An 18,980-nucleotide genomic window follows, 5' to 3' on the forward strand; every position below is an offset into this window, starting at 1 on the left:
AATAACTGGTGCCACTATATATCTTGTGCTCTGTGCTCGTTGGTCAGTGGAGTCTTGCACTTTCTGCTACAACAAACTGATAGAAATATCAGCATGAATTTGTCTTTGTAGATTACCATGGGACAATATAAGTGAGATGCATGTCATTTAGGTATATCTGATACATGATTTGCATGTGTTTACTCAGATCCACTGGGTAGGGTAGTGTGGTGGACAGCACCTTTCGATCTTAAATGAGGTAGAGCCCTTCTTTTTAGGCTCTTTGGCTATCTATTGACAGTGTTCCTGTTATAGGGGCAAGCAGCCCTTTTTTGGGATTTGTGGTGGAGTTCGCATGGAGGCACAGAGCACTTTTCAGTGGCTATAGGACCATGTTAAATTGTGCATTTTTTTAGACTTCTCTAATTTTGGGTTGTCTTGTATTCCACTCTGAGGCGTTTTTCCTTACCTTGTTTTGGTTGGTTGCCACGCAACAACCTAAGTAATTATATTATGACCACTTGGCGGTTGCAGTCACTTAGTTACGGCCCGTTTTTGACGCGTGGCGTCATTGCGCAATGTTGGCCGTGATGACGTCATCGCGTTGCGTGATGACGCGACGGAGGTGGTTCATATGGTGGTTAGAAGCCACAGCTCGGGTGCGTTTCCCGGCATCCTCCTGGACGTGATTGGCAACTCCTTCCTTCCAGTGCAGTACTGGCTCCTTTACTAGGTATACTAGGTAAGAAATGGGGCGTGTGTTGGTCTTTGGGTTTTAGAGGCTTGGTCCGTAGAAGGAGACAAGTGAACATAGATTAATACTGTCTCTGTGGTTCTTTTTTACTTATAGGGCTAGATGCAAGATATCCCTGCCTTGGACCAATTAATTGGAGAAGGATGTGGCCTCTCCTCATTTTTTTAGAACAGGCTCACGAGGTGCTGCCGCTTCTGGTTCATATTGTTAACATCATTAAGATAAAGGTAAGGGACTGATTTTTAGGATCCTTAATGTGAAGATCTAAGAATTTATGGAGGTTGGAAAGTGACTGAGACCCTGCGGGGTTTCATCCCTCTTTTAGGAAATTTACTATTTCGGAGTGCTTGCGGCCTACATTTGAAGGCTCCACCGCTAATGAGCCGTGTCGAGGAGAAGAATTGTTCCTACACCTCAGGGTGAGCTTTTTGTCTCATGGGGCCCTGCGCCTTTGTGGTTATGGGTAACCCTGTTAGAGCTAGTAATGATGCTATAGACTTTTACTGACTACGGTTAGTTTCTTTGTAATTGGTTTTAGGTACCTGGTACTTTGAGTGAATCCGGCTATCTGCTAGAGAAGTGAAGAGCAAGAATAGTTTTTGCTATTAAGGCTGAAGACATTTATTTCTTCAGAGTACTGGTTTAGGTATATTATTTATTGTATACCTTTCCACCCTATTGGTGATTAGGGATTGGCTAGGTTGATTCATTAGACCTACAATGCCGATTAGTAATGTGTTTGTTTTTTGTGTACCCTTAGATTTAGGAATTTGAATTGTGAATGAGAAAGATCTACCTGAAGCGCAAGACTACTTCTGCCCCTGAAGAATGTCCAGTTACCTTTAACATATAGGACAGAAACTTATATAAATTGGGCTTGTTCAACACAATGGGGAATAAGAATAATTAAGTTGCCATTGTTGTTTTGTAATCAAGTATCTGGTGACTTTGATGTTGTAAGGTGGAATACTTTTATGATGTATATTACTATGTGATGTGTATATGTTTTTTTAATGTTTATATTTCTTGTGCTAGAAAGGGAAAAATGAATTAAAAATGATATTTTAGGCAACACTGTTAGTTTCTTGAGCATATAGAATCCAAAAGTTATCTCTCTCTCTTTTTTTATTACACTGGCTTTCACTATTTTTTGGCGTTGACATCAGGGGTCTCACCCCTACAGGCACTGTGCCGCACCCAGCCACTGGGGCAATACCGTCACACCTCCACTCTGTTCTGCACCAAATTGGTAAGCATTTGACCCTACGCGTATGTTCACAGTTATCCCCTGCAGCCCCTTGCTACAGCGCTCCATTATTCATAGCGCTTCCTCTTGTTTCAAGATATTTCGATCACTGTCCAGTCTTTGACCAAGCCACAGCACAAGTGCTCATTGGTAGAAGGATTCGGCCTCACACATGCATCATTGGTCAAAACTAACATATCCGGAAAGCAAACGAGATAAAGGAAGGACCCATGTTCTACAACATTAGAGCAGGTCCACCCAAAGAATACCCAATAGCATTTTAAATCTGGTCATCTTGCAGGATCAAGTGCCCAACTCGGGTAAAGTGAAATTGGAAAAAAACTCTGGCTCTCCCTCTATGTACATCAATGGAGTGTTTACTATTCGAGCTTGGTTCGGTCTCATTAGGGTGTTGTGCTGACTGGAAACATATCTCATTATTTCGGGAAATCATTTCTGGTAAACAAGATTCCCTTTATTATGAGGTAAATGAGCACCTTAAAAAAATCAAGATCACAGATTCTCTCTTGTCTGGAGAAGAAAATAAAGGGAATTTTGAACAGACTGGAGATGAACCTGGAAACACTTGTTTCAAACCCTTGTAAAGTGAAAAGGTCATTGGAAATCTGGGACTGGATAGATTCAATCGCAGATGCAAGATCTAGTAAACCCCCAAACCCATGCTTGAAGATGGAAAAAAAGGTGGGTCTTCTGCCTCGCTATTTACAAAGGTTCCCTGATAGAGCAATAAGAAACAACTTCTTGAGGCTCAGACTTAACGTGGCACGTACTGGAGAAATTTTAGCAAGACGCAACCAAGGGGATCAAGCAAAAAAACTCTGTGAATATTGTGCACCTCCGGGCAAACTAACATTAAGACACTACTTCTGGAGTGCGAAGGTACCTGGGAAACCAGATTGTTGCTTTTCAGATTTGTGGCCAATGAGGAAAGTCTTTTTCAGTGTTTTTCTGGAATAGAATGATTGCTGGTCAAGAGATTATGTTAACAGCAGCAATAGTACAACTTTTGAAAATATGTGCCATTATAATCTAAAAGAACATTCTTTGGTACAACGTTATGGTTGGGATCTCTGTCCCCGGTGATTCCCTTGGTTTGCCGTTTACTGGTTTTCATTATTTTCTCTTTCCTTCCTTTACTATTTTATATTTTTTTTTTTGTTTAGTTATTTTTATGTATATCCTTATTTGAGATTGTTTTTATTTTGGAAAGGTTTTTCTTTTTAAACCAAAACAAATTAAAAAAAAAAACAAATTTAAAAAAAGGTAAAGTGAAATGCCTCTGCATGGCAAGTCCAAAGACCATGCAGATGACCAACAGCCAATTCTAGCCAAATCACGCTTTCTCCCAACAGACCGAGGATCCACCCTGTGCTCGTAAGATTCCCTTTGCACCACAATGAATGGACACTGTCCTCTTGCCTGCTTCTGCATCTATGCCCCCCTTGACACCTCACCACTGGGACCTTACCTTTCCGCTTGTTACTCCCCTTTTCTGTTTTTGTTGCAGAAACAACGTTCAGAAAAGTTTATATAACACAATTAGTTCATTCTCAGTGGTCGCACACAATCTATGAACATTACACAGTGTAGTAAGAAATTGAGCAATAACACTTAGCAAATCATTAAGAATGTACAATATCGCCAAACTGATTTAGCACCCTTTTGGGAGTGTTCAAAATGACCCAGCCAATCAGGAACAAGCCATTTCAGGTGGTAATCTTTAAGTGTGACAGTACTTTCTTCCTCCTGAATTCCTAGGGTATCCCAAACCCACTCCCTGCATGCCTTCGCCCTTGCCTTCTCCCCCCACTTACGTTCTGCTGTTAATTGGCATCCGATGTTCACCCTTACCTCTATGGATCTTTGCGTAACATGTCGGTACCGAACTCCGCTGTTCTTGCCCAGCATCTGCACACCCCCCGAGTCATTTGCAGTTTACCAGCATGGGTGGGGGATTACCATGGTAATGCAGTGCGCCTCCCCAGGTGTTTTCTACTAGCACCAGCAGTGGGGACGAGTGCAATGCCAGCCAATATGTGCCCTTAGCCCTCAAAGGACATGCTTCACCAGGCCATGATTTCAGGCTTCAGAGCAATTCATGGCTGGAATTGTCCCCTCCTGCCCCCTGCAGGCACCCATGTTGAAATATTAGTTCATTCAGAAAATGCACCATAAACTAAAAGAAGCTAAGCAAATTGGTGAGGTGAAGATAACATCTCAGAAATCAATTAGTCTAATGATAAAGAATCATAACAAAAAGCAAATCATCAATAGCTCTGTAGTTCAGATTGGTGTCCCTCACCATAAACATATGAGGTCAATACCTCCATGTAACATGCAACCCAAATGCAATGTCAACCACTGCACCACTCGCTAATAGGATAGGAGGATGTTTTTGGACCACGTGGCTCCGCGCACCCCCTTCGCACTCAGACAAGTCGAGCTCGTGAAACAACTTTAAAAAGGGCAATAAAAAGGAAAACATTATAGCGTTATCTTATATTAACTCCTATTGATATAGAGGGGGGACTAGATGGACACACAAATGTATAAAAGACAATCTGGGGAGTGTGAGAAAGAGGGGCGAGGGATGGAAGATCCTGATCCCTTGGGCCTGGGTAGATTCGAGACTCAGAGAAATAAGCAGAAGAAATAACAGCGATAACAAGGACGTAATCAGATGGTATATGAAGAAAAAATGGATTTAGTGATTAGTCAATACATCTACAGTAAGTGGCTCAGCAAATATTGTAAGCAGCCATTACAGCAGGAGAAACAAGCAAGTTGCTGAGGTTTAGAGACTATTCTCTTCACCTTGCTGAGGGCAATGCCAATCACAGGGGAAAGGAATTGCAAAAGAGGACCCTCCGGTCAGAAAATATTTGATGCATCAAAGGAGAGCTAAATGCTTTGAATTCTAAGTCAGTAGTACACTTTTGACTAAACCACTCCTTGGGGGACAGTTCATAGTAGGCCTAGATCGCAGGTAAGTGAGGCAGCACACAGGAAACACGGAGAGCCATCAAGTACAAAAGCAATTGTACTTTCAATATTTCAGGTAATAGATAGGTTACATGAGAGAACAGGGGTTCAACGTCCTTCTAGGTCCAGCTCCCGCCCTGAAAGCCACCAATGGTCCCATTCCTTCCATTCCACATTCCGTCAGGCATTCCGGCAGCAGCTGACTCTACATGCACAATGCAGTCGACACTACACACACTCAAGAGAACAACCCTAGCATGCAGGATACCACCCCCCCTTCATTATGGAACCAAAGGAACCAGCCACTCTCTCAAGCATACGTCACCACTCAGGACCCAGAATCTACAAATAACCAAAATGCACAACAGGGCAACTTACACTCTAAATTAAACAATACCGCCTGCTGCCCTAGCCTGCCACGCCCGGCCTCAGGCCTGCCAGACCCAAGAACAACTTTCCCACAAAAGGGCATCAACCAGCTTACACAAAAGCAGCAAACCTACCCACACTCACAATCATCAAAATAAACTCAACCTCCTGACAGTGTCGGCCACACCCCATCCTCCGATCTGCCACACACAAGAACAACCCCGCTCTACAAACCAGAGCAACCAGCATACACAAACCGAAATCCTGTCATGCCTACAACCTCTTAAAATCCATGTTCCACAAGCCCAAAAGACACACACCTCAAGTCCAACCGACAAACACCACCACACCAACAAACCATATCGCAACGACACCCACATCCCACAAGAAACAAATGAAAGGTTGGAACGTTTGAAAAGTGACTCACAATACAAAGAACACATAAAAGCAAATGTAACTGCAAGAGAGCAGCATGTTACACAAACACATGTGACTAATCCATGTTCACTTGGATACCTCAACCATCCCCCAAATGATACCACAACAGTCACCCAAATACAGGATAGTCACTTCCATGTTCAGGCGACCTTCCAAAATACTTCAAATTGAATAACTTCTTCATGCATACAATTTTAACTGGTTCCTCTAATAAGCTCCAATCTATTTCTCTACAACAACAAACCTCCAATGCTAAAACCACTGCTAAAGTTCCTGCACATAGGTGCCCTAATGTCATCACTCCTTGACATTAAATTCCTAGAAGCATACAACTCCAACTAACAAGCTGCCACTACCGCCGCTGATGCCAGCTGATTGGTCACTGCTTCATCCTTGTAAACTGCTTCATCTTTGTAATCCTGCTAAGTGGTGCCAGCAGGTGACGCCGGACCCACACAAAGGGCCCAGACTAAGGGGCATGAAGACCCCGTCTGGGTCGTAATGGCCCCCCAGGCTGCTTTACAATGAGGTACGCGATTGTCCATGACTTGTGTTATAGCGCTACCCTGTTTCTACCATCACACATCCCTTATCACTCTTCTGTGAAACCCTCTGTAATACCAACCATTGCGATCAAGCACCCCTTCCAGTTGTCAATGGGGCCAAACTCAGCCTTTCATCCTTCCGAGGTCGATAAATGAGCACCACACACCGTGGGTAATAATAAGCAGCGCTCGGATACCTGAGGGTTTGTAGCGCTATATAAAAGCCTAATTATTATTATTATTATTATTCAGCAAAACGTGCTGATTCGGATATTATACGTTCCATCCTCCACCCAAGACTCAATGCCTGCGGCAAAACGAAACAGCCGCCTGTAAACCCACACAGGTCCTGTTCGCACCACCGGCATGATAAGCATCCATAAACCACACCTAGACTCTCACTCATTGGTGCCCCCAGGATTCCAACCGTGCTTAAACAGCACCAACCGACTAATCCGCGAATTCCCTTTGCGCATGTATGGGAAGGCACTGCACTCGCCTACGCAGCCTTTCACAGCGAAAGTTCCCCTACGTCAAAGATAAGATCTCCCACCTCCAAAGAAGCACAGTGCTTCCAAACGGCCGTTCATTAAGCCGGCTCCTATCCAGCCCACCAGCCACCAACAGCCTGTGTCCCCTTACCACCTATGGTCCATGGACGGATCACCACTGCATTGGGCCAAAATATCACAACCACTGATGCACCTACCTGCCCTACCAGCGCCAACACCCATAACCATCCACCATCACAGGGCCTATTACAGCCCTTGCTAGCCTCTGCCAACCCCTACCTCCGAGCAGCACCTCCAGGGCCCCCAAGAATTCATACTTACATACATACTTGCTAGCCTCCCCCCTTCACTGCACACTTGTCAACGCAAGATCCATGCAAGCCCATCCATGACCTCTTATTAGTTAACAACTTAGACATACTAGCTGTCTCGAAACTTGGCTTCACGCCACTTCAGGACCCACATTGTCCATTGCCATCCTTCCCAAAGACACTACCCTACGCTGTGACAGACCCGACAGTAATGGAGGCGGGGTCGCCTTTATAGAAAAATCGCCACTCGCCATCAGACAACTTAATGCCACACAACTGGAAAAGTGCAACCTTCTCTCCATTAAACTACCACTATCCCACACTGACACCATCACCCTGCACCTGATCAACCGCCCTCCAGGACCGCTCCTCTCTTTCGAGGAGAACATCCTACACCTAATTAGCTCTAACACGGCTCCCCCATACCTCGTTAAAAAACTTACCAGAACTCAATCCTCTAGGCCGACCAGATCTGCCTACACCAACCAATTCATCCAGCCAAAGTTTAAACTCACCAGAGCGGGTGGATCCAGTTTTCCAGTCACCGCAGGGCAACTTTGGAACACACTCCACTCTGCGCTTAGAGCAGAGCAATCTTACTGGCCCTTCCGTAAATTGGTGAAAACTTCAAGTAGATCACGGAATTGGTACTCAAACTTATACCCTCTTTGAATTTTGCCATCTGCCTTGTAACCTTTAATGCAACCGGCACCTTGATACCTCTGGGTTTAGTGCGTAACACAAATGTAAAAATAAATAAATATAAAACATTTCTACTGCATTAACTCAATGTTACAGACAAGTGGACATGTGTTGACAGATGGGAAATTCGCCACATGTTATTCAGTACAAGTATGTTATGCATGTAAAGCATTCCAGAGACTTTCACTGTAGTAAGTTGCCTTTGGGCTGATAGACAAATACATTCATAACAGCATATTCCCCTGTAATGCTGCCAAGGACAGATATGGCAGAGTCGCACAAACAATTCAGTCCAGCTGTCATATAGTTATAATACAGCAATCCTCTTTACACCTAAACACACCACATTGCATGCATAGCATCATGTCTTTAAACTAGTAATCGCCGTTAAATGAAAAGCCGTCTACATTCTAATTTCTATTTGCATACAATGTTATTCTATTATTTTCAGGTTTGTTCAAACTACAGTCCGCTGAAGGCCCATTTACCCCACAGGGTTCGAAATTGCCAAGAGCTGGGAGCTACTTAGCTCCTGGGTAATAGCCAGAGGGAGACTGGTTAGCTTGAAACCAAGTGCGACTGGGAGCTACTTGGGTCATATATATATAAAATATTAAGTGCGCAGGTTTGGCAATGTGTATAAAATAAAGAACATTGGATAATATATATTGCACACAAAGTTAAGAGTTTGCTTCTTACGCACAAGTTAGATTTGCTGTGCACTATTCCTAGCTCCTGGTTCCCCAGAAGTAGCTCCTGCCTAAAGGATGATGCCTGTTACCCAGGAGCTGGTTGCTGCTCACGGTCAACAAATCCTAATTTCAACCCCTTCAGTGCTTTGATGCAATGACAATCAGCGTTACACAAATATTAAGAAGCAGATCATGAAAGGAAACCCCTTTCAATATATTCAAGTCCTGTCCCTTTCCCTCTGGTGGTATAAAACCCCCAGTAAGCCACAACCTTTCAGTTACATGTTCCTGCTTGCAGGCAGGGACCTAGGTGACAAGCTGGGCTGCATGCTCTACCTCAAACTCTTTACTGCTTCTTTGGAAAGAATGTGTACACTCCCGTTGCACTAAAACCCAGTCTGACTTGCAGCTTAAGGAAGGTGGGGGTATCCTCCCAGAGCCCCTGCGGGGCAAGGATCCTGGTTGTGAGTTAATGACAGACTGCTGTCCCTAGGTTAATCTATGCAGGAGATGCAAACAAGGAGCACACACCAGGCCCTGATGGGCCCAGATGAGAAATATGAAGACTGAAAAACATCTGTGTTGACAGGATAACGGGTCGGCTGACACACTTACAGGAGGTAGTGGGGCATAATGTTTGCCAGGGTAAAGGATTGGCTGTATTCACCTAGCATATTTCATGGCGTAACACACAGGAATTATTTTATTTTTTTCAACATAGGTATTTTATTGGGTTTTCAAAAACATAGGAAAAACAACAGACACAGCAATTGTAAGACATAGTACGGCACAATTCATTATCCGCATGGGGGCTCAGATTGTTCGGAAGCTAGGGGTGGGGGTCTCTCTCTCCTAGGGGTGGGGGATGTGATCCTTGTGTGGCCTTAGTTCCTTATTTTAAAGAATTCCAGCTATTGCTACGAAACACAGTCTAGTATAGTCAGTCACTTTGGTTTGGGAAGACAGGTGGTGGTCCTCAGAGATGCTGGGTACGATGGAATAATCGAGGGGTGGAACAGGCTGCTCCGACACCGGTCCTACATGATTACTTTGTTGGCGGATCATTACAGGCACTGGTGGCGAGATGGAAATGCAACTTGGTGGCAGTAGACTGGAGCCTAAAGGATCAGCCAGATACAATGCCAATTCATCAAACAGACAGCATGGAGGAGAAGAAAAGGCTGTACTCACAAATGGGCAAAAAAAGTTAATTTCTACATAACAGTTCTGAAAAGAAGCTCCCTTTTGTATAGCAGCAGAGTGGCCTGTAGGTCAATTGAGATATTTCATGAAAGGCTATTATGGCAAGCACAGCACAGGTTAATTGGAGCCACAATCGTGCCAGAATAACATAGAGCATATATATCATGCTTACGTGTTGACAGGTTATTATGGGGTATTTCCATAGCATCGAGATGCAAAGTGCATGGCCTCAAAGCACTTTAGATAAATGCATGATAAACAAAACATTTCATTACATGAGAAAGACATGTCAAGATAGTTGCAATGGCAAACATGACAGTTTTCTGAGAGGGAGGCCTAACACTGTACCATTATTGTGATGAGATGCATTGCTAGATCAGTGAATACGCAATTGCTGGCATGGACTGAATTTGGCGTGGGCTCATCCAGATAATATGGGGACTTTGCACTAAAAGAAGGTAGAAGCAACATGTATAAAACCTGACTAACCCTAGCCTAGACCAAGCCACTGATGGCAAGGAGGTGCCTTGATAATGTCTGGCCATCTCCATTACCCCAACACTGCCACCATTTAGACTTGGGTCTCTTCTGGGTCACAATGTTCCTCCAAGAGCCCCTGCCCTGGAATAGTATAGTCCTGCATGAGCGCACCAGAGTGATCTGTGAATGGTGACTCTCACTATATCGAAAGTGCAGTCTTCAAAAATGAAAAAGAAAAGCTGCACCTTGCCGGGAATGATGGGCTATCCCCAGACTGCGGACCATGGCAGCATCTGTGTAGCATTTGGGAACATGGGCCCGACTCCTGTTCATCCAATCAGTCACCCGACAGCAGAGCATTTCTGGGTATCCAAGAGTTCTTTGCAATGACTAGATCATAGAAGACCCAAGAATGGCGGGGTCTGCACACCCATTCCAGTCCGGGGCTGGAAATCAGCAGGATGCATGCTGGTACTAAGAGGGAGGAGCCTACTGACACCAGGTAGGCCAGGAAGCATCTTTTTTGGACATGCCAAAATAAGCCTGTCATGCAAGGTGGGATTCACTCAGTAAGAAATAGAGAAGGAGTAGGGTCATGGGGTGGGAGGATAATGCTTCTCTCTAAAGGTAGACAACAATAAACCCGAACGTCTGCAGGATTGCCAGCCACCAATGCTGCTTCTCTGTGGGTCCCACAGCTCTCAACGTACAATGTAGTGTAGCAAGGACTCCACGCAATTCTAGCATTTGACCAACGAAGCATAATAGGGTGATTTACTTCCATGCGTCTGCCCAGAGACTCGAGCAGACAACTTCAGTGAGGGTCAACTAAGCATAGCAGAAGCTACGTCCAGTCCTATAGACAAGGGGTGTATCAGCCACCTTTAGGCCCTAAAAATAGGCAAATACCCCCCAAAAATTACAATAGGGAGTAAAAACACTAAAAAAAAAAAAAAGAAACAGCCACATAGGACCTTATGCCCTTGCTTTCATGCACACAGCTCCATGGATATGTTTGGACCAGTAGTGTATGTAGTTTCACAGAAAGAAACTACTATTATTACTGCCAGATACACAGAGGTAAGTAAACATGCATCTTTTAATGTGCACGAATAACTAGATACAAAGAAAAAAATGATTACTTCAAAACTTCTGTTTTTCAGTTAAAACATTGTTTTACTCACTTGGGACATTTACCCCCTAAAAAATAATTTTACTCCAAACTTTCAAAACTAGGGAGTAAAATACTCCCACATTAAACTCTTATCTGGAGCACCGGTTACGTCTGTAGGATCCCTTCCCGTTTCAGCTCGAATTTCTAAAGACTGGGTGACAAGAGTTGGGACTCTGCCAAAGATATGGTACTAACCCCAGTTGCCAGCTAGCACTTTAAGTGTGAAATTATTTCATATGTAGTATGTACGGAACACGTACAGACAGACACCCATCAGTAACAGTGCTGTGAATGTCACCAAAAGCTGTATTAGACGGATGCTATTTGCCATCTAGTCTTTCCAGTAAGTGGGGCATCCAGCGATATAGGCAAGATGCTATCGAAGGATGTTGATATAAATACCATTTTTGAAACTATTATTTATTCCTTATTCCTCCTAGACCATTATCTATCACTGTCTCCAAATATCCTAGACCTGCAGTTAGATTACAAAATTAACACAGTCCTAGAATACATGCGACATGCCTTTTGGCACCAGGAAATAAATACGGTTGAAAAAAATTATATTTATTTCACCGATATTAATCACTTAAAACTCAATTCACAGAGTGCTGAACTGAAGGCCCACCCTACACACACCAGGAATCTCGGGACACTTCATCTGCCACATTGCTGGCCATTGCCTTCTGGGTGATGCTAAACCGTGTGGATTGGTTTGGGCAAAAACTGATGCTAACCCAACAAAATAGTGATGACCGAGCTTAATTGGCAACTCATGGCAAGAGTATATTTTCATGTCCTAAAAATTGTACCCGTTGGTAATATAAGAAAAAAAATAAACACATGCATCCCTAATGTCTCTATAGATGACTCCCCTGGGCTGAAATCTGAGGGGACGGGGAAGGATCTCACGTCGCTTCTGCTTCATCCCCAGCCTTGTGGCGAAGATATTACAACCTGCCCCAAGATTCACATCATGGGATGAATCGGGTGTCCCAAACGGCCATGGTTGACTGGTCATGGTGTCATGCGTAAGAACATGCAGTATGGAGGAGCGTAATAAACAGAGTAGGTCAAGCTCACAAGTAGGTCAATGCTTGCTGCAAAACAGAGCACTTGGGTAGCAGGGTGAGATATAGAAATGATGTTTGGCGTCAGCAGTTACTGAACTCTACATAATCACCCAATGAGTAACAACAAGATGGTGAAAATGAGTCGGTAGCAGAAAGAAACATGGTGTGCCAGTGAAGAGATATCAACAGAGAGATGTGGCAAAGTATTGATGGTAGACAGGTGAAATAAGTGAAAGGTATAAAAAATGCGACTAGCCCAAGACGCGTGTAAAATTGCTTTATGCAAATATTTTTTCTAATCTGTTTTGAATTCTTGTGCGGTTTGTTTTTTTAACTCACAAATTAAACGTACCCTCTCTCACAATGGGAAGCTCCTGGGCAGGAGTAATTGGCGGCTGAAGGAAAATCTCTGACACGCATGAGCCACGGTAAGGTCCAGCTCCATGAATCCCAGTTTCCACAGGTGTGAACTCAAGGCCCACCCCACTGCTCACAGCTGCGAGCAGGTGATCACGGCACCATCTAGGTTTCAAAATAAAAACGCACATGAACAGAAAGCCAGCGGAGAAGCATAACTTTGCAGTGACCAAATTCTCTAAAACAACCATCAGCAGTAACAGCTCCTAATTTTATTTGTTCGCTCCTCATTATATCCATTCCCGAACAGCGAGTATGTTAAAATGGAATGCAGTGGTTACTATTAATGGGGCAGCAGGCAGTCTTGCGTTAGTGTGTTTAGAAATCCCAAAGCCTACGATCATGCATTGTGGATAGCTCAGGGACACAGAGCAATGCAATGCTACACTGCCCGTAAAGGGAAAGCAACGTATCTGATATCATTGCATCCTCTCGAGTAAGGAGAGATGTATACTCGGTAAAATATGGAATGCAAATTATGTTCAGTAACCAGGGCACACAACTGACAGTAGTATAACAATTAAAAATAGTATCTCGAAGGCTGCTGGAAAAGAGAGAGAGTGGTCGGATTTGTTCTCACCGCTGTGGCTTCTTCTGTACAAGTGATGGAAGCGATTCAAGCGAAAGGAAATAAACCCCCCGTACACCTCCTTGTTTTCACGCAAACACGGCCGATCGCACCGCCCGCCCCTCGCCCCCAGCCAATCGGAGCTGCCCTTGGCTGACGCTCGGTGTTTCTAATCACCGCTCTCTGTCTCTTCTGCCAGCAACAGGAAGTGTGAATCCGATGCTTTCCGGTTTACTGCAGGGAGAAGCCATTCGGCACGGGTGTTTTTCAGTTGAAACCGAAATAGCGTTTGCCCGTTTTGGGACATTTCATTGTAGCGCTATAGCGAAGGGAAGGGAGAGCTAGCGTTTCGACTCACATGTCTGGTATGAAGCATTCTATTGTCAACGAATGCAGGTTTGGAAGTTAGACATCATTACGCACAAAGGAGCTTGAATCTCCTATGAATCTAGCACATAAATACGGTTCTCACAAATGGGAATCCTCCCTTGCTCACACACCGCTTTTCACAGGCAGAAACGTCTCGGAACCCGACATAAGGAGTGCAGGAAAGAGAAGATACAAAGCACCCGCATTGCAGTCAGATTTCTCCCTGCTACGCGTGTGGTACTGGAACATCGCAGATTAACTGTCTCCCGTTTCTGCTTGGTGTGATGGCGTGCAATGTGGGGAGCCACCCATTCGCCCCCATACAACACCAATCAGAGCAGCCCATCCCCGGCTTGGTCTAAGCTCCGTCCCTAGCAGCCACTCCCCGAATCAACCATAGAAGAGATAAAGACAATTCCCGGTTTATAACTAAGAAGACGACTTTTCTCTCATTGCTGTTTTTGAGTTGAAACCGTAATATTAAAAAAATGTGCAATTTCGTTCATGCAGCTTCTTTCCACACTGAACATCATTTCCAATTTAAATCACTTCCACAGCAGTGGTGCACCCAAAATACTGTTGGTAATCCAGTGATTATTAGTACATTAAGGGATCCATAGACACACTGTACAGTAGCTGGCTACCAGGGTAGCTCAGCAGGTTGAGAGACTGTTGCTGAGATGTTATATATGCAAAACTGGTCGGTAATCGTATGACTTTTTGCAAATCCTCATTAAAAAAACACAAAAAAACAAGTGCTATACAATGTGGTTGACCAGGGGATGGGTTGGGTTGGTTGCTTGCTTATATTCATGGCGAAGGTGGGAGTATGTCTGCCCCTGTAGTGAAAATCAAAAGTTGGCACCCATGTACCCACAGTTTAATTTCTTAATTACTGCTGGCAGAACTACAGAAGCATTTATTTTTTCAAAGAAAACTAGTGAATGCAAGCATAATTTTTCTGTTTCAAAATTACTTTTGTTTTTCTATGGAAATATAAAATGCACATTTGGAAAACAATAGTGCGCCTAGCACGTAGAAAGCCTGCTTTCAGCAGTGATGCTGTTACAGGTTCGTCCTGCTCCTGACGACACCAGTGTTCATGTAGCTCCCTCACACCGTCTCTGGCATTCCAGGCACTCGGACACAAATAATACACAAGGCCACAAGTTGGGTGAAAAGTGTTTTGTTAACACACACCAGTGCTTCGGAGGGCTGCATTAGTTTCTGCTCCTCCCAGGCCTGCCTCAAACTTAGCCGCACGTATCATAATAACAGGTCATTTCGCCGAAGAGAGGGAATAAAGTACATTTCATAACGGTCAGGCTGCTTCTGCTAGGCCTCCTGTAGCAGCCTTGGGACTTGAGCCAGCAGCTTCATCACTGTGTACTTCTCGAAGAGGAAGGTCTGTTCATGCCCATCTACGAGGCCTACGGCATTCCACAGGTCAGCTGGTGTGCTCTGCGACATCGCTTCCATGGCTGTTCAGTTGTCAGGCCAGTCTGTATGCCAAATCAGTAGGCCAGTCTCCCTGCATCAGATGTTTCATAAACCAAAAGAAAGTGCAGAATCAGAAATGTAACATCATGTAACAGATGCCCCCTCCAAGTTCTATTCATGGCCCATTGATTCCCATGGTGTTCCTTTCAGACCAGAAGAAAGAAAACGGGCTGAACGAATAGTTACTGCAGACGCGCGAATGATGGCTGGTGAAAAGAGCACAGCGCAGATTAGATCACTGAGCCCCCACCTTCCCCCGGCGAAGCTTGGGGCTCGGTATAGCCTGGTCAGGGCTGAGGCTGGCCGGGTCCCGAGATACAACCAGACATCTGATGCCGGATCTCAGACCCGGCAAGATCCGGCCCATTGACCAGCGCTGTTTACATAGAAACGCTTTTTAAAAATGTTGACCCGAGCCCCCTCCTCCACCCGCATAAAGCAGACAGCCGAACCAAACTTTGGGAGTTTTTGAAGAAGACTGGTGCACTATTATGCCCAGTGCAGGAGAGGTGAGTATGTTGGGGCTGTGATGAGGTAGATGGGGATTAGGGGTAATGTAGATGAATGTTGAGTAATTCAGACATTACCTCTGCGCTTATTCATCCCAGCCTTACCATCTGAAGTTCTGACCAGAACAGTCAAGATACTGCACACCCACTGAATCTTTAATATAACCACAAAGTAGCATACATGTGCGGTTGTACAGCTGAGGCAAACCCCTGGGACGGACAGTCTGTAATGCTGCGCAAACGTATGTGGTGAAGCCCAAGTAACAGCCCTAACATATGAAGAAGTGATGCCCCCTAGCTGAGGCTACTGGTTGGGCGTGAGGAGAAAAGATTGAGCGGTGTGACTGAGCTGCCTCTGCTGTGCTTTCAGCTTGAGCAGCACAGGTCGCATTGCCGGGCCCAAGTGAGGCCTCTGAACTTCCTGCATCACTGCCGCCTCCTGGGTCAGCGGTCTCCTGAGGGCCATGTGTGATGCATATTGGGAGAGCTCTACGTGCCCTTCAACGCCCCAGACAATCATCACCTCGCTTGCTTAATTTCCCTGAATAGCCATACTCCTGATTTGTGTGCTTCCACACCCTTGCAAAGTGTGCATAGAGCAGTGTGCCAGAAACTCTTCTGCTATTATAGAGGAGTTCCTTGCAAGTCTGCTTGCTTGGTGCTTGAATGTACATTTATGGTGGGCCTTATTTCTGGGGCGCAGGTGAAGTTGTTTCTGTCTGCTTTCCTTACGTAGGTGCTCCTATGTTAATGGACATTGCTGATCCAAAGTATACCTGACCCTTATTTATACTCGAGCCCTTGCTGTAATTACACATAGAGTGGCACCTTGCGGTGGGTGCGGTGCATAGTACCCTTGTTTACTGATATCGACCCCAGTAGGCCTGAATCTTCCGGTGGGGGGTCGCACGGCCTTTGGATGCATTTGTGATATACTCACTGTTGTTGGCTTTCACATTGGCGTGCCACACTGCTAGTCCTCGCACTCCTGTCCCTTTTGCTCCCCTTGCTACAGGAGTTGTTCCTTTCCATTGTGTGATCAGCTGTGGTGAACCTTTGTGCAAGAGGGTGAGAGATGATGAAGGGTGCAGCGAAAAAATAGAGCTCCACGATCATTTATTCCAAAACCACTCCTTAAGCACCTGAAATTGCAAGCACCGCTATTTCGTCAGTCGAATCTATTGAATCATGTGAATTCACAGAAATGCAGAGCATGATGACCTGTATGTAGGAATGTTTTTCTGCTATCAATAATAAGCTGAACGACATGAATGGCATGATCTGTTGCATCAAATCTCGCCTGGAGAAAGCAAACCTATGGCTGACTGAGGCGGAACCAAGGTGGGAGTAGTGGAAGACTTTGGGCCTCATTACACGGATGGCGGTAAGGATTTACCGGTACCGGTAAAATACCGGTACCGGTAAATCCTTACCGCCTTACTACGAGGTCCCTTTGCGGGTTGGGGATTTAACGCCTGCTTTTTGCAGGCGTTAAAAACCAACCCGCAAAGGGACCCAGGGAGCTAATTACGGTACCGCAATTTGCGGTACCGTAATTAGCGCCTTCCCCATTCCCATTAAGCCCTATGGGGCAAAAATGGGAATGGGGAAGGGCAATGGTGGAAGGGGGAATTACCGCCCCGCCAACCTTGGAATGGGGCGGTAATTCCCCTTTCCGCCAAGGCGGTGCCGGTATTTTACCGGCATGTACCATGGCGCTAATAGCGCCATGGTTCTCCGCCATCCGTGTAATGAGGCCCTTTGTCTTCTCATTGAAATCTGATGTCGCCTTATATAAGCAAATTCAAAGTACCATGACCGAGATGCAATCCTGCATGCTGCCTGCAAAAATGGCAATAAAAAAAGAGGCTCTGTGACCAAGGTATGAATTATGCAATACTATTCCCGGCCAAGCTATGTATTGAGTGCAGAGATAAGACATACTTCTTCACAATTCCTGAGGAGGCCATGAACACTCCGGTGGGCCGTGACACTCTTCATTTTGCCTTGAATCTTCGTCTGCACATGCTCAGATTCCCACCTTTAACATCCACTGACAATCACGACCTGTTCAATTGCAAGTGCCCACACTGTGTTGATGTGACATCATCGTGTTTATAGTGATATCATTGCACCACTCTCTTTTTGCTATTTGACTCAGGAGAAATATTGATGTTTAATACTGCATACTTCAATGGTTTGTTGCAGGGCCTGTGTTGACACCTCTGCGATAGCCTCCCAATACAGTGTTGCAAAGTTTGTTGGGTCGATTTGTTTGGGGGATCCATTTTCTCAATTGGGGGGAGGATGAGGTTGGGGGTGGTGGGATCATAGTTGGGGTTCAAAATGCACTTGGTCATGCTGTAACAGTTCTATTGATTTGCAGGCAATGTTTGAGGAGTGACTTGAGACACATTTTCTTGCGGGTGTTTTGTAAGTGGGGGAGTGTCAGAGGTCTTGGGAATCCTGTTAAGGGGCGGAAGCTTATGCTCCACGTTGAATGACACAAAGCCAAGCTTTCGTTCTTACAGGAAACCCACGCTATAGCTGCGGAATGTGAGGGTTTTTCCAAAAACCTGGGCAAAAACAGGTTTTACACCACATACTCAATCCAGTCTAGGACAGTAAGTATTTTGCTCCATAGTTCGCTCCTGTTCAAGCACAAGAAGGTTAACGCAGATCCTCTGGAGTGATATGTTATGATTTATGGGGAGCTGACTGGAAGGGAGATGATCTTCCTGAATGTGTATGGTCCTTATTTGGATGACCCTGCGTTCTATGCTGAAATCACGGATATGTTAGCTCTCTTTCCTCTGATACCTGTGGGTTGGAGATTTTAATAACATCCTGGATGTAAATCTAGATAGATCTGGCCGGAACTCGAGGATACTTATGAAGGCTGCTGGTATGATAAGGGGCAGAATAGCTGAGCTGAGTATGGTGGATACATGGAGAGCTATGAGAGAGCATGTTAGAGGTGGCGGCCAGAGGAGTAAGGAACCTTGTATGTAAGGCGGACCCAGATCAGGACAGAACTGCACCAGGGGAGACTGCGCAAACCGAGCGCCTGAATTCAGGATAGAGACGCAAACTAACCAACCCTACTAACAATTTCCCTTTCTGCATACACCTCTCA

General features: G+C 45.0%; 1 protein-coding gene across 3 annotated transcripts in view; it reads right to left on the reverse strand.

Annotated features, from left to right (window-relative positions):
* The window catches only part of LOC138582177 (uncharacterized), a 30,668-nt gene extending 16,563 nt beyond the window's left edge, over nucleotides 1–14,105 (reverse strand). Inside the window, exons 1-2 of one of the 3 annotated variants that reach the window (XM_069653241.1) lie at nucleotides 13,967–14,105; nucleotides 12,834–13,003 (exon numbers count right to left, since the gene is read on the reverse strand). The gene's annotated coding sequence lies outside the window, so the exon portion shown is untranslated. Of the gene's footprint in view, nucleotides 1–12,833; nucleotides 13,004–13,478; nucleotides 13,577–13,966 lie in introns of those variants that run through there. The other 2 variants (XM_069653240.1, XM_069653242.1) reach the window with 2 other exon arrangements.
* Between the last annotated feature and the right edge of the window lie 4,875 nt (nucleotides 14,106–18,980).

The sequence above is a fragment of the Ambystoma mexicanum genome, chromosome 3q, assembly GCF_040938575.1.
Source record: "Ambystoma mexicanum isolate Mex_15411 chromosome 3q, UKY_AmexF1_1, whole genome shotgun sequence".
Taxonomy (NCBI): Eukaryota; Metazoa; Chordata; class Amphibia; order Caudata; family Ambystomatidae; genus Ambystoma; species Ambystoma mexicanum.